This window comes from the organism of the source record quoted next, unplaced genomic scaffold (genome assembly GCF_019419815.1).
Source record: "Pyrus x bretschneideri cultivar Hongxiangsu unplaced genomic scaffold, Pyrus_bretschneideri_v1 Contig69, whole genome shotgun sequence".
In the NCBI taxonomy this organism is placed as follows: domain Eukaryota; kingdom Viridiplantae; phylum Streptophyta; class Magnoliopsida; order Rosales; family Rosaceae; genus Pyrus; species Pyrus x bretschneideri.
The window spans coordinates 1,670,203-1,675,515 of NW_025999808.1; the positions used below are offsets into that span (position 1 = coordinate 1,670,203).

The 5,313-nt window shown below is 38.5% G+C and overlaps 1 pseudogene; it reads left to right on the forward strand.

The window, feature by feature from the left end:
• Positions 1-778: 778 nt before the first annotated feature.
• LOC125472282 lies at positions 779-1,797 on the forward strand (annotated as a pseudogene).
• Positions 1,798-5,313: the final 3,516 nt, after the last annotated feature.

Sequence of the window (5,313 nt, forward strand, 5' to 3'; positions counted from 1 at the left end):
ACCCTCTGGATCACTTCTTAGAGATTGTATTTTAATGGTTCTTGCACTCAAAATACTACTGGAGTTGGGATTGTCATCATTGATCCCAAAGGTACTCACCATTGTTATTCATTCTTCATGGCTTATCAAGAGACTACCAACAATCGGCAGAGTATGAAGCATTGATAATTGGCCTAGAAATCTTAATAGAGTTAAGGGCAACTGAAGTTGAGATGTTTGGTGATTAAGAATTGGTGATCAATTAGTTAAATGGAGAATACAAGTCCAGACACATCACCATAGCAAGTTACTATTTGGCATCTACACAACTATTAGGCTATTGGCGCACTGAAATATTAGTCAACCATATCCCCAGAGAGTTAAACGCAATTGCCAATGAGATGGCATAATTGGGTTCTGGAGCACATATCCAAGAAAGGAAGTTTGAAGGGGATATAGAAGTTTAGAAAAGAAATCTCCCTTCTATCTTTGAAAGGGGATTCAGCCTAGATATGATGATTGAAGAAATGAAGATAGAGGATTGGAGGACACCTATTGTTCAATATTTGAAAGATCCATCCTTCTCCACAAGTAAGAAAAATAGACGACAAGCAACTAAGTATGTTTTGTGGGAGGAAAATCTACTAAGAAAAACTCCAGATGGATTGTTGCTAAAATGTTTAGGCTAAGAAGAATCAATAAGGGTAATGGTCGAAGTACATGAAGGAATCTGTGGGCATATCAGGTTGGAACTAAAATGAGATGGTTGCTTAGAAGATATGGCTATTTCTGGCTCGAGATGGAGAAAGACTGCAAAGCTTATGCCCGAGGGTGTGAAAAATGCCAAAGACATGGACCTTTCCAACATGTGCCCTTAGTACCCTTGAACCCCGTGGTCAAGCTTTGGCCCTTTAGAGGGCGGGCAATGGACTTCAACGGGCAAATTTATCCAGCTTCTAGCAAAGGACATACATTCATAATCGCGGCAACAGATTACTTCACTAAGTAGGTAGAAGCTTCAGCTGTGAAATCTATCACCTTAACTGCAGTCAAGAAGTTCATTGAAACCAAGATCCTACACAGATTTTGGGTGCCTGAGACAATTATTACATACCATGGGCCATCTTTTATTTCGAATGAAGTAGAAGAATTTGCAAGTAAGTTCAAGATAAAGATGATCTAATCTAGTCCTTACTACCTTAGTCAAATGGTCAAGCAGAAGCCAGCAATAAGATCTTGGTAAACATTATTAAAAGAATGGTAGCCGAGAGTCCAGAAAAGTGGCATGAGAAGATAAGAGATACTTTGTGGGCTTATAGAACCTTCAAGATGACAGCAACTGGAACTACTCCTTATGCTCTAACATTCAGGCAAGATATTGTACTCCTCATGGAGATTAATGTAAGTTCTATTAGAATTCAGAACCAATTCAGGCTACACATTGAAGAATACATTCAGGCTATGTGTCAAGAAATTGAGAACTTGGATGTAGTCCGAATTAAAGCTTTAAATAAAATTCAAGAAAGGAAGAGAGTTGTTGCGCGAGCATACAACAAAAAAGTAAAATTAAAAACCTTCAAGGAGGGGGAATTAGTATGGAAAACAGTGCTACCTATGGGAGCTCAAATCAAAGGCTTTGGGAAGTTGAGTCCGACTTGGGAGGGTCCTTTCATTATTAACCATGTACTAGACAAATGAGGATATTACTTTGCAGATGTGGAAGGAAGCTTACAGAGGCATCCAATTAATGCTAAGTTTTTGAAGAAATATCACCCAACCTTGTGGGATGTTAGGGATTGTTACATTGAAGAAGTTTAGACATTGTAAGAAATCCAAAAATCAGCTTATATGCTCATCATAGTTGAGTTTCAAAGAGGAAATGCAAGCTAAAGTGGATTAAAGAAGTTATTGTCATTTCATTGAATGTTGAAGTTACATAAGAATCAGCTCAATAGTTTAACATCCTTGGCTAAGGCAGCTATCCTAGAATGGTATGTCTGCATGATAGTGAAGATTCTACTCGGCTCCTCTAAAGCAATGTTATTATTAGCTAACTGTGCTTCAGCATCTTCAACTTCAACATTTACTTTCTTGACCTCTTCAATCTTCTGGTGAAACTGGTTGGTTAAGGTCACTTATTCAGCCTTAAGTACAGACAGTTGCTCTTCCAACCTCTCAATTTCAGAAGACACCTTTTTAATCATTGCCTTCATAGCAGAACCTTCTTCCACAAGTCCTACCAAAGTCTTTGACATTGATCCTAAAATCGACAAGGTCGTGGTAGTTGATCCCAAAGCATACACCTATGATGATGAAGTGATCAAGAAAGCAGAAGCTATAGGGAAATTTGGGCTTGTGGATATCAGTGCAAAAGAAGATAGCTTTATATTCACAAGTGGAATCAAACAATATGATTAAAGCTGCTCAGTTGCTCCTTAATGCCATAAAAGTCCTGAAACAGAAGTTGGACACAATACACCTTTCTGAGGATATTGTAGAAGCCAATGACCAGTCATGGGTGACATCTATGACCTTGCCCAAGTGCCTTAGCCTGAAGACTTGCGTCATATCGAAGATGGTCAAAGACATGGGGCCCATCCTAAAGTCGAAGGTATTGGTGCCCGAGTTCTAAAAGAGAAAAGCCGTAGTGAGTAGCTTCGGCTTAGCAATCATGGTCGACTTGGACAACATTATCAGGTCATAAATTTCGTTGTTCATCTATTTCCTTTTAAATATGGGCTCGAGCTTGTTTATCCATTATGTCTATGCCTTATCCTTCATAAATGGGAAGTCGCAACAGTGATTTGACCATTTAGAAGACAAAATACCCGACTTAGCCTGAAATGGGTTGGGGGTATACCAATTCTCCTTGGGCATATTGTTTTCTACAGCTACAGGGACCTGAGAAGTCCATGCAAGCCCCAAGAGATGTACTCATCCCTCATCGAAGAAAAGTTCAGTATACAGGCCTGCTCAAGGGCGATGAAGGCTGTTGAGCAAGCAACGCATGATGGAAATCCCCTGACTAGTCTCACAGGGAGATTGAGTTCGAACAATTTTGGGTGCCATTAGTTGATTTTGAGGAGAAGATGGGAAGAAAATTAGAATTAGGGGGCAAGAACTGAAGAACGAGAGAAGTTTTTGGAAAGTCTGAATGCTTTGAGAATTCTGGGAAGTTCTGGGAATTCGAAGGTTTGAAGTTGCTAAGGTATTTAACCAAAGGGTTTAAGTGAGAATTATATAGTAAGTGGTTACTTAACGATGGAATTCGTGGGTTAGTGCAAAGGTTTAGTTAACAACAACTGTTTTAAACGGTGTAAGTCCCGAGTGAAGGCGTGTGATGGTTATTAATCATTATTAGCGTCTTGGGTTGCAGACTTAACAATGATTAAAGGGGGCACTGTTTAGGTTAATATTTGAACATTGGATTTGAATGAAGGAAAGCCCAAAGATGCTAACTAAAAGGGGACTTGCCTAAAGCCCAGCACTGAGCCTAAAGGCAAATTGAAGCCTTTTCAGCCAAATACAAGCCTCGTGCTTACCATTGACGAGACAAGTGATGGAGACTAACCTATTACTAGCCAAAGAATACTTTCTAGTGGCATTCCAATTAAAGATCTAGTGACTTACTACCCTCTAAGTGCTTTCGGGCAATAACAAAGTTACAACAGTCAGGCTAAATTGCTTATAAACTGAGGAAGAGGCCCTAGAGACAAGGACACTCAACCAATCAAACAAACAAACATAAAAACTCTGTTCTCAAGCCAGATGTGCATCCAAAAGTTGAAATCAACCCAAATTTAGTCATTTGTAGCAACAAGCTATCTCTTGTCCAGTTTAAAGCTCTGGTATCTCCCTAGTGGCGTAGTATTGATTCTCTTGTGTAAACTTGTTTACCATCCATCCCTTTTTAGCATATAAACCCCTGTTAATTCAAGGAGAAGCGATTGCAAGAGGTTCAACCTTGCCAGACAAGGTGAAATCTTGCCCGAGGCTTTTTGTTTGTTTTCTAAATTTGTAGATCTATTACTTAATGCATTCTCCAATATGTATTCAAGTTATTTCCATCAGTTTTCCTATCTTAAGAGTTCCATTGGCATCTAGATCTGGGTAGTTTAATGGATATGTTATCATTAAAATTAATCAAGAACCACATAAATGACTTAAAGGGCCCTGGACTCCCTTCATTTGAACATACAAGACTTTGAACTAAAAGTCCTTGTTTACTAGGCAAGAAAAAAGAACTTAATGTGGACTTAACCCATCCATGAAAATCCTTTGATAACAAGAAGTCCGAGTAACTTGGGGCGCAAGTAATCAACTAAAAACACACTTGTTCTACATCTGCTATAGTGAGATAGTAGTGGCACGCCTAGCACTTAGTTAGTTTTGATTGTAAGTCTCAAGGCCTACACCTAAGGCCCCACAAAGGCACATTTCAGAACTAACTATGTCCTCTTCTTATAGCACATCAACAGGCAAGAGCCCGACTACACGTCCAAAATGCCAATCCCTTGGGAAGCTGTGCTGAGGTTCGATGATCTTTCTCCAGAGAAATCTTTGCTCGAACATTTCCCTTTCATGCCCTTATGATAGGGAGATTTTATTTTTATTTATTTATTTTGAACAAAAACAATATTATCTACACTAAGGTCATCTCCAACTGAGCTGACCAAAGGACTATAGGCCAAAACATAGCCTGTTTTGACACAAAACCCATCTCCAATGGAGGGCCGGGCCAAAAAAATTTGGGACCCACCAGGCCAAAATATAGCCAAATGGTCAAAAAGCTAGGCAAACATAACTAGCCAGCCAGCCCTGAAAGTTAGGCCCAACTGTGCTGCTAGTTGACGTAATGTAGGTTTGTTTTTTTAGAAGAAATCGAAAAAAAAAAAAAATTTTAAAAATTCTAATTTTTCCTATAAATACCTAAACCATTTCTCACATCATTTTCACCATTCCATACTATATTACCTCATTTCAATGTCAAGGTTGTTAACAAACATGCAAGTAAAATTAAAATATTTAATAACATGAAACTTAAGACAACATTTAGTGACAAGTGACCCTCAAAATAAGTCTAGAAACCTTATTTAATATGGTAGTTTAATTTAATTAACCGATAAATGAAAGAACAAACTTAAAATAATAAATTATTGAGGGAGCTAAAAAATAGCCCCTTTCAGCTTAAGATTGTATATAGATATGGTCTGACACTGTTCATTAAAAAATAATTTTTTGCAGGGCTATAATCTGGATAAGGCTAAACGTAGCCCCTTCAGCCGTCTCCAATGGATTGGGCCATAGGGCTATATTTTCTTTTATAGGCCGAAA